The following is an 11,384-nucleotide window of genomic DNA, read 5'->3' on the forward strand; positions in this document are numbered from 1 at the left end:
TAGGCTACAGTCTGTGGAACAAGTGCGACGAAGGGAGGGAGGGCAGAGGAGCCTTTATAGTACCTTCAAGGTCTTCTGCTCACAGGCCCTTATCTAAACAAGGGAAGGTTTCTCTGCTAGTGACCTAATCCTGCTGAGTTTATTCCTACAAACTCAGAAGTCCCAAATGGGACCACCTCTGATCCCAAGGGGTCAGAGGTTCCCTTTTCGGCTGTCTCCCCCTTTGTCTCACAGTGTTCACATTAATCATTATATTGAAAAATCAGGAGCACACCTAGAGTGTGAAAATTAAAATTCCCATTACAAGGTCAAAAGGGGCCCTCTGTATAGCTGATTTATCTTTAAAAGGAGTCTATAACTTTATATAGTTTGAAACATTTTAGGACACTTTGACCACAAATAAGTTAAAAATGTCAGATATAGAAATCTATATGACTTATGAAGCATCAGAAGGAGTCTATGAGTATGTATAGTAAACGCAAGATCGAGGACTCTTTGGCCAGAAATATGTTCAGGAGGTCAAAAGGGGACCTCTGTATAGCTGATTTATCATCAAAAGGAGTCTATAACTTTCTATAGTTTGAAAAATATTTAGGACACTTTGACCACAAATAAGTTCAAAAGGTCAGATATGGACATCTATATGGCTTATGAAGCATCAGAAGGAGTCTATGAGTATGTATAGAAAGCCCAAGATCGAGGACTCTTTGGTCAGAAATATGTTCAGTAGGTCAAAAGGGGCCCTCTGTATAGCTGATTTATCATCAAAAGGAGTCTATAACTTTATATAGTTTGAAATTTTTTTAGGACACTTTGACCACAAATAAGTTCAAAAGGTCAGATATGGACATCTATATGGCTTACGAAGCATCGGAAGGAGTCTATGAGTATGTATAGAAAGCCCAAGATCGAGGACTCTTTGGCCAGAAATATGTTCAGTAGGTCAACAGGGGCCCTCTGTATAGCTGATTTATCATCAAAAGGAGTCTATCACTTTATATTGTTTGAAAAATTTGTAGGACACTTTGACCACAAATAAGTTCAAAAGGTCAGATATGGACATCTATATGGCTTATGCAGCATCAGAAGCAGTCTATGAGTATGTATAGAAAACGCAAGATCGAGGACTCTTTGGCCAGAAATATGTTCTGGAGGTCAAAAGGGGCCCTCTGAATAGCTGATTTATCATCAAAAGGAGTCTATAACTTTCTATAGTTTGAAAAATTTTGAGGACACTTTGACCACAAATAAGTTCAAAAAGTCAGATATGGACATCTATATGGTTTATGAAGCATCAGAAGGAGTATGTATAGAAAACGCAAGATCGAGGACTCTTTGGCCAGAAATATGTTCAGGAGGTCAAAAGGGGACCTCTGTATAGCTGATTTATCATCAAAAGGAGTCTATAACTTTCTATAGTTTGAAAAATGTTTAGGACACTTTGACCACAAATAAGTTCAAAAGGTCAGATATGGACATCTATATGGCTTATGAAGCATCAGAAGGAGTCTATGAGTATGTATAGAAAACCCAAGATTGAGGACTCTTTAGCCAGAAATATGTTCAGGAGGTCAGAAGTGGACCTCTGTATAGCTGATTTATCATCAAAAATGGAGTCTATAACTTTCTATAGTTTGAAAAAAATGTAGGACACTTTGACCACAAATAAGTTCAAAAGGTCAGATATGGACATCTATATGGCTTATGAAGCATCAGAAGGAGTATGTATAGAAAAAGGAAGATCGAGGACTCTTTGGCCAGAAATATGTTCAGGAGGTCAAAAGGGGACCTCTGTATAGCTGATTTATCATCAAAAGGAGTCTATAACTTTCTATAGTTTGAAAAATTTTGAGGACACTTTGACCACAAATAAGTTCAAAAGGTCAGATATGGACATCTATTTGGCTTATGAAGCATCAGAAGGAGTCTATGAGTATGTATAGAAAGCCCAAGATCGAGGACTCTTTGGCCAGAAATATGTTCAGGAGGTCAAAGGGGGTCCTCTGTATAGCTGATTTTTTTTTTTTTTTTTATAATTGAAGTCTTTATTTATTTTTAACATTTTTTAACTAAATAAAACCAAAACACCCATAAAAAAAAAAAAAAAAAAAAAAAAAAACAGCTTCCAAACACATGCTTAATTCACATTTACATTTCGGGCCTGTTATCAATAATCACTACAGACATACACACATGCAAAAATAAGAAGGTACAATAAAATCAAATTATAAAGTGCCTATACATGTAACACCACAAAAATAATAGACTTAGCAAAAGAGAAGTGCACTAAACAATAAAAAATCCATCAATCTCAGTCAAAAACCCGTCCCCAAGATTTGTCAAAACCCTCCAAATCATCATTAATCCTGGCCAAGAATTTTTCATATGACACAATTTTCAGCATATTTTCCTTCCACCTGTTAAACTCTGGAGGAGATGGATCCTTCCACACACTGAGAATCACTCGAGCAGCTGTAATCACCCCCACTTTTATAACCACAAAATCATATTTCAAAACTCCTGGTAACACAGACTGATCCCCTAATAAGCACAATCTTGGTGACATGGGTATTGTCAAGCCGATCCACCTTCCTATACTGTCCAGTACTCTTTGCCAAAAGGGGTAAACTGTCCAACATTCCCAAATAGCATGCAGAAATGTCCCTGGATCTGAGCTGCATTTCCAGCATATATTATTAGGCATAATTCCCATTCTGTTAAGTTTAGAAGGAGTGAAGTACCATTTATGTATTAATTTGTACTGAGTAAATTTACCCCTGGCCTCTCTTATATATTTATTGGAATGTGACAGAACTTTGCACCAATCTTCTTTACTAATGACACAGCTCAGATCTCTCTGCCAGATGGTCCTCAAATTTTCACATATCTCTTTTTTTAAATTGTTAAATAATTTGTAGAAAACAGCCGCTCTATGTGCTGTACCAGACAGTTTTAAATACTCCACCACTGCATTTGTGCTTTGAGTAAAGTTCCCTTTGGTAATACAATCCTTTATTTGTAAATATTTCCAAAAATTATTTTCCCTAGTCAGACCATATTTTTGGGTTATTTCAACAAAGGACATAAACACTCCCTCTGAATAAAGATCGCTTATCCTGTGTATGCCTTTGACTAGCCATTCATTCCAACATACAGTTTTTTTCCCAATCTGTGCAGCAGAGTTGTTCCATAACGAGGCATAGGGTTGTCTTAAATGAGATGCTCCACAAATCTTGTGTACCTCTACCCATACAGCTTTAGAATACATGAGTACCGGGTTATGATGAAAGTCCTGTCCATTATTAGCTGATCCCTGTGAGAGAATGTCCATGGGCGTAAAAGGGCTCACTAGTTCCTGTTCAATCTTGATCCAGCTCAGTTCAGAGTCCAACCCTGTCCAGTGTTTGACCAGTCTTGACATCTCAAATGCTAAATTATACAGTTTCACATTTGGAAGAGCCATTCCCCCAATGTCTCTAGGGGCCCACATTTTTTTTATATTAACTCTTGGCTTCTTCTTGTTCCACAGAAAATCTTTAATTATCTTCTCAAATTGACTAAATATATGTGAAGGAATTCTTACAGGTAACATCATGGAAACATAATTGAACTGCGGGGCCACCACCATTTTAATCACATTAATTTTACCCCATAATGTAAGATTCAATTTTCCCCATTTATCCAGATTTGTTTTTATTTTTAGGAGGAGAGGTTCCATATTTGAAAGCATAATGTCTTCTAAGTTTGGGTTTAATAATATTCCTAAGTACTTCATACCTGAAGGTAAACACTTGAAATTGAATGTAGTAATATACCTAGAATGGCATGATGCTGAAAGCGGCATGCCTTCCGATTTGTACCAATTTATTTTATAACCTGACAACCTTGAAAATGACTCAACACATGAGAGCAACGCCGGTAAAGATTGCATGGGATCAGTTAACACTGCTAAGATGTCGTCGGCATACAGAAACAACTTGTGTTCCGTACCCCCTGCGTGAACACCTCTGATATCTGTATTAGCGCGAATAGCTAGAGCCAGTGGTTCCAGAAATATCGTGAAGAGCAGTGGGGACAAAGAACACCCTTGACGGGTCCCACGTGAGAGATGGAAAAAGTCTGACATCAATCCATTTGTCAAAACTGCTGCCCTCGGACAGGAATATATAGTTTTCACCCATCTACAAAATCCAGGCCCGATCCCGAACCTTAAAAGGGCTGCCCTAAGAAAGCCCCATTCTACCTGATCAAAGGCCTTCTCCCCATCCAAGGAGAAGGCCGCCACCGGATCTAGACTAGATTTACTTTTGTGTATAAGATGGATAAGTCTTCTCATATTATCACCCGAACACCTATTCTTAATAAAACCAACTTGATCCCCATTGATAATGTCTGGCAATATCTTATCCAAGCGGGAGGCTAAAACCTTAGTCAGAATCTTACAATCAACTCCTAAAAGGCTTACTGGTCAGTAATTCGCTGGATCTGAAATATCCCTATCCTTTTTAGGAATAAGGGAGATTAGTGCATCATTAAATGTACCTGGTAAGGAGCCTATTTCTAGTGCCTCAAGATAAACTTTATGCAAGACTGGAGCCAAAATATCAATATATTTCTTATAATATTCAATCGGGAAGCCATCCAAACCTGGCGACTTCCCATTTTTCATTAATGAAATAGCAGCTCTGACCTCTTCTTCCGTTACAGGTGCATCCAGACTTGTTTTTTGTTCACTAGAGAGAGTTGGTAATTGTAGACCTGAAAAAAATGTCTCCATCTCCTCCTCATTAAGCGCACCAGCAGAAGTATACAAATCTTGATAGAATGACTTGAAAATGAATTTATTTCCTTTGATGAGGTTACCACTTGGTTATCTTTTTTAATCATTGATATATTGTTTAGGTTATCTTGCTGCTTCAGTTGTCTCGCTAATAATCTACCATTCTTTTCACCACCTTCATAAAATTTAGTTCTAAGCCTAAATAAGGCATATTCAGCCTTTTTATTATAAACATCATTTAACTGATATTTTAATTTACAAATAGTCTGGTATTTATCATTTGAATATTGTTTTGCCAAATCCTTCTCCAGTTCACGTATTTCTTTTTCCAAAGTTTTTTCTCTTTCTAAATTACTTTTTTTTAATTTTGTCGCATATGCAATTATCTTTCCTCTTATATATGCTTTGGACGCTTCCCAAACTGTGGCTACTTTATCTGTGGAACCCATATTTATTTCAAAGAAAAATTTCAGATCCTTTGTTAACTCCTCACTAAACATTTTATTTTGCAACAACTGTTGAGCCTCCAGTGACCCCTCTTTGTTTTATCCGTGTTCAAATCGATTTGTAACTCTACTGTGGCATGATCACTAATGGCAATGGTTCCAATCTCACAACCTACAACTGCATCTACCAGAGACTTTGATATTAAGACGAAATCTATCCTTGAATATGTTTTATGACAATTAGAATAAAATGTATATTCCCTTTAACTAGGATGAACTATTCTCCAAATGTCTACTAGGCTCAGATCCTCCGTCAGCAAATGAATAGCCTCTCTGTCCCTGGGTGAAGACCTACCCCTGGGGTTACTCTTGTCAATTATCCTATCCATCACCTGGTTGAAATCTCCGGCCAATATAACCTGCCCTTCATGATCACCTATTATCTTGTTAATTCCATGGAAAAAATCTGGCTCCTCTTTATTAGGTGCATAAATATTACACAAAATTGTTCGAACCCCGTTAATTAAAGCTTCCAAACATATAATGCGCCCTTCCTTATCATTATATTTTTTCAGCATCACAAAGCTTAAATTTTTATTAATAAGGATCAAAACACCAGTTTGTTTGCTTGAATATGAACTATGAAAGACGGTGCCCACCCAATCTCTTTTAAACTTTTTTGCCTCTTCCTCTCCTACAATGTGAGATTCCTGGATAAATGCTATATCTGTATTTTTAGATTTTAAGTATGTCAGAACCTTCCTCCTTTTAACTGGGTTCCCACATCCTTTTATGTTCCATGATATTATTTTAATACCTATTCATCTCTTTCTATAAAAAAATAAAATAAAATAAAATAAAAAAAAAGTGAAGGGACACTCCTTGTGCACTTTACGAATCTGCCCAAAGCCAAAAACATTACACAACTCAAATATATGGCACTCAATATTACAAAACACATCTGGCCCATTCCAAATAGCTGTCTTAAAAAAATCAAACATGAACAAAATGAACATTGCAACCCAGAACAACGTTGCTAAGCGACTACCCCCTGCCCTCCCTCCCCTCTTACCCATCCCAAACTAACTATAGCTTGAGTCTCTAAAAGTTTACTTGGTCCGTGAGACACACTAGATGTACGACGGCAGCACAACCCATGCAGCCCCGTTCTGCCCATTGCTTGTTACCTTATAGTTTTCAGTTGACAAACACTTCTCCATAATGTTACATTAAGTCTCGCACTCCTCTAAATCGACTCCTGCAGAAACTTATCAGCCTTTTTTCCATCTTTGAACGTTTTCTTTTGTCCGTTCCACATAAACATAAGTGTTGCAGGATAAGCCAGCCTATGCTTCACTTGTAGCTCTCGAAGACACTTCTTCGCCGGGTTGAACGCTTTTCTCTTCTCCGCCAACTCCCTCGTAACATCCTCAAAGAAGGAAAGCTTAGCACCTTCCCAGTCGATCCCCCGTTTCTCTCTGGCCACTCGCAGTACTTTCTCCCTGGCAGATGAACGTAGAAAGCGGACAAGTATCGCCCTGGGAGGTTTATTAGGATCCGGCATTTGTGCAGGGGAACGATGCGCACGCTCAATTTCAAATTCACTTCCAGGAAGCTCAAATGCTTTATCCAGAATCTCCGTCACATATTGATCCACTTTTCCGGGTTCCTCCACACCTTCTTTAAGTCCGATAATCCGTACATTATTTCTCCTACTACGGTTTTCAAGGTCCTCCACGCGTGCCCTTACGAAAAAGAAGTTTATTCAAGTGTTCTATTAGTATACTTCTTTTAAACTAAAAATAAGAAAGTATACTTTCAGTCTGCTTTTTATATACTTCTCAGAAATATACTTTATGTACTTCTCAGAAATATACTTCCAATTGCACTTAAGTATACTTGACTTATACTGACAGAAACGTCTAAGTATATTTGGCCTGTACTTGTACTCAATCTTTTGATCAAGATATACTTAAAATTTTAATTATTCAAAGTATACTTGGCTTGTAGTTGTGTTAACTCTTTTGATCGAGTAGCCTATTAAATATACTTTTTTTTACATTGTTTTTCATATACAGTCTTATGAAACTTTGTTTGAAAATATTGATTAAAATGTTGATATAAAACAGATATGTTTCTAATTCTGCGTATCTGATTTTTTTGTGTAGGCTAGTTCACTGGTAGTGTACATATTTACTTTAAATAAACTTTTCCCCACCATTGACTGAATTTTCCAGCTATCCATGTTTTCACTGGTATACGGTAGGGGGCGCTATGACGACAGTTCTAGAACAGAATCTCTGGATCAAAACACAGGAGAAGAAGAAGCTGAACCATGTGATAGAAGATTGCTCACTCAAATGTAAAATAATGTGATCATCAAACATTAAACAGCTTGTAAATCAAAACTGCTTAATGTTTCCAAATGAAATTAAGCGTAGGCCTAACCCATGAAGAGAAAACGACTGTGAAGCTTTGGGGGTGTTTGACTTGATCTACTCCACCTGTGTTTTGATCATCGTTCTGGATCTGATCAAGGCATAGTCTTTGACAAAAATGTGATTTTCTCAACTATTTTCTCAACATTTTAACAAAATGTTGCCTTTCTTTATGAAACTTACTGACATTCGAGTGTTGATAAAAAAGGATGCATGAAGCTAATAAAATGTTTTTAAAATTAAAGTAGAGTTAAAGGTATTTTTCAAGTATAAAAAATAACATTTGAGCATAGTATTATACTGTAGGCCTACTGCAACTGCAAAAATTGTATATAAATAGTAAACTATAAGTATAATGTTAAGTTCACTTAAAGAAAACTTGTAGAATAAAACTACTAAACTAGGAGTTTACTTAGAGTACACTAAAAGAGTAAAAAATAATATATAAATGGTAAACTATAAGTATGATGTTAAGTTCACTTAAAGAAAACTACTAAACTGGTAGTTTACTGAGAGTACACTAAAAGAGTAAAAATAATATATAAATGGTAAACTATAAGCATGATGTTAAGTTCACTTAAAGAAAACTTGTAGTATAAAACTACTAAACTAGTAGTTTACTGAGAGTACATTAAAAGAAAGCTTGTAGTATAAACCTGCTAAACTAGTAGTTTACTGAGAGTACATTAAAAGAAAACTTGTAGTATAAAACCACTAAACTAGTAGTTTACTGAGAGTATACTTCAAAGTTGCTACAAGTATTAAAATAGTAAACTACAAGTATACTCATAAGTTCACTTGCAGTACAAATGAGAAACATAATTATGAACTAGTTGTGCACTTAAAGTTTACTACTGTTACACTTATAGTACACTTAAACATATACTTTTATATACTTCAAGTGGGCCAATTTAGTCCCAAGCGGTATTAAAATAGTACACTTACAAGTTTACTACTAGTACATATTGACATTAGTATACTTACTACATAAGTATACTTAAAAATATACTTGAACATTACTCAAGTATACTTCATAAAATGAACTTGAAGTATACTTTTTTTTCGTAAGGGTGACCATAACACCTCCAACCTCTCCTCGCATTTGTCCACTTTTGCCTCAGTAAGCGCGCTAGCATCTTCAATGTCTGATATAGCCTACGCTGTTCCGCCTCTCCCAGCCTCACTTTTATATCTTCCACTGAATCTTTCAGTTCTTTAGTTGTGTCTTTAATAGTGGTGACATCTTTTGCCACCCCCTGAAGTGTAGCATTCATTTTCTTTATTTCTTCTAAAACGTCCTTTTTGCTGTCACTCCCCGTGCTCTCCTCCGTTGGCGCTGGAGGGGCGTCATCAGTCGCAGGTGTGCTTTCAGGCAGCTCTAGCTCCGGGGTCTGGGCCGGGGCGAGGCTAATGCTAGCTTGTTTCTTCCTCGTGGTAGCTCCCTTGAAAAAGTTCGCTTTGTTATTATTTGCCATTTTTCCGAAGGCTGCAGTACTAGATAAACCTCAAAGTCGAAAAGGGGTGTCGAAATTATGACCACAATTGACGTGTATATCTCAAAATTCAAAACATTAATCAACGGGCTTTAGGAGCTACCCTAGTGTGCGGCCATCTCCCTTGGTGGTCCCACGTGACTCCTGTATAGCTGATTTATCATCAAAAGGAGTCTATAACTTTATATAGTTTGAAAAAATGTTAGGACACTTTGACCACAAATAAGTTCAAAAGGTCAGATATGGAAATCTATATGGCTTATGAAGCATCAGAAGGAGTCTATGAGTATGTATAGAAAGCCCAAGATCGAGGACTCTTTGGCCAGAAATATGTTCTGGAGGTCAAAAGGGGACCTCTGTATAGCTGATTTATCATCAAAAGGAGTCTATAACTTTCTATAGTTTGAAAAAATGTTAGGACACTTTGACCACAAATAAGTTCAAAAGGTCAGATATGGAAATCTATATGGCTTATGAAGCATCAGAAGGAGTCTATGAGTATGTATAGAAAGCCCAAGATCGAGGACTCTTTGGCCAGAAATATGTTCTGGAGGTCAAAAGGGGACCTCTGTATAGCTGATTTATCATCAAAAGGAGTCTATAACTTTCTATAGTTTGAAAAAATGTTAGGACACTTTGACCACAAATAAGTTCAAAATGTCAGATATGGACATCTATTTGGCTTATGAAGCATCAAAAGGAGTATGTAGAAAGCCCAAGATCGAGGACTCTTTGGCCAGAATTATATTCAGGAGGTCAAAAGGGAACCTCTGTATAGCTGATTTATCATCAAAAGGAGTTTATAACTTTATATAGTTTGAATTTTTTTCAGGACACTTTGACCACAAATAAGTTCAAAATGTCAGATATGGAAATCTATATGGCTTATGAAGCACCAGAAGGAGTCTATGAGTATGTTTAGAAAGCCCAAGATCGAGGACTATTTGGCCAGAAATATGTTCAGGAGGTCAAAAGGGGACCTCTGTATAGCTGATTTATCATCAAAAGGAGTTTATAACTTTATATAGTTTGAATTTTTTTCAGGACACTTTGACCACAAATAAGTTCAAAAGGTCAGATATGGACATCTATATGGCTTATGAAGCATCAGAAGGAGTCTATGAGTATGTATAGAAAGCCCAAGATCGAGGACTCTTTGGCCAGAAATATGTTCTGGAGGTCAAAAGGGGACCTCTGTATAGCTGATTTATCATCAAAAGGAGTCTATAACTTTATATAGTTTGAAAAAATGTTAGGACACTTTGACCACAAATAAGTTCAAAAGGTCAGATATGGACATCTATATGGCTTATGAAGCATCAGAAGGAGTCTATGAGTATGTATAGAAAGCCCAAGATCGAGGACTCTTTGGCCAGAAATATGTTCAGGAGGTCAAAGGGGGCCCTCTGTACAGCTGATTTATCATCAAAAGGAGTCTATAACTTTATATAGTTTGAAAAAATGTTAGGACACTTTGACCACAAATAAGTTCAAAAGGTCAGATATGGACATCTTATGAAGCATCAGAAGGCTTATGAAGCATCAGAAGGAGTCTATGAGTATGTATAGAAAGCCCAAGATCGAGGACTCTTTGGCCAGAAATATGTTCAGGAGGTCAAAAGGGGACCTCTGTATAGCTGATTTATCATCAAAAGGAGTCTATAACTTTCTATAGTTTGAAAAATTTTGAGGACACTTTGACCACAAATAAGTTCAAAAGGTCAGATATGGACATCTATATGGCTTATGAAGCATCAGAAGGAGTATGTATAGAAAGCCCAAGATCGAGGACTCTTTGGCCAGAAATATGTTCAGGAGGTCAAAGGGGGCCCTCTGTATAGCTGATTTATCATCAAAAGGAGTCTATAACTTTATATAGTTTAAAAAAATGTTAGGACACTTTGACCACACATAAGTTCAAAAGGTCAGATATGGACATCTATATGGCTTATGAAGCATCAGAAGGAGTCTATGAGTATGTATAGAAAGCCCAAGATCGAGGACTCTTTGGCCAGAAATATGTTCAGTAGGTCAAAAGGGGCCCTCTGTATAGCTGATTTATCATCAAAAGGAATCTATAACTTTATATAGTTTGAAAAAATGTTAGGACACTTTGACCACAAATAAGTTCAAAAGGTCAGATATGGACATCTATATGGCTTATGAAGCATCAGAAGGAGTCTATGAGTATGCATAGAAAGCCCAAGATCGAGGACTCAGGCCAGAA

Source organism: Rutilus rutilus, assembly GCF_951802725.1.
Source record: "Rutilus rutilus genome assembly, chromosome: 20".
Taxonomy (NCBI): domain Eukaryota; kingdom Metazoa; phylum Chordata; class Actinopteri; order Cypriniformes; family Leuciscidae; genus Rutilus; species Rutilus rutilus.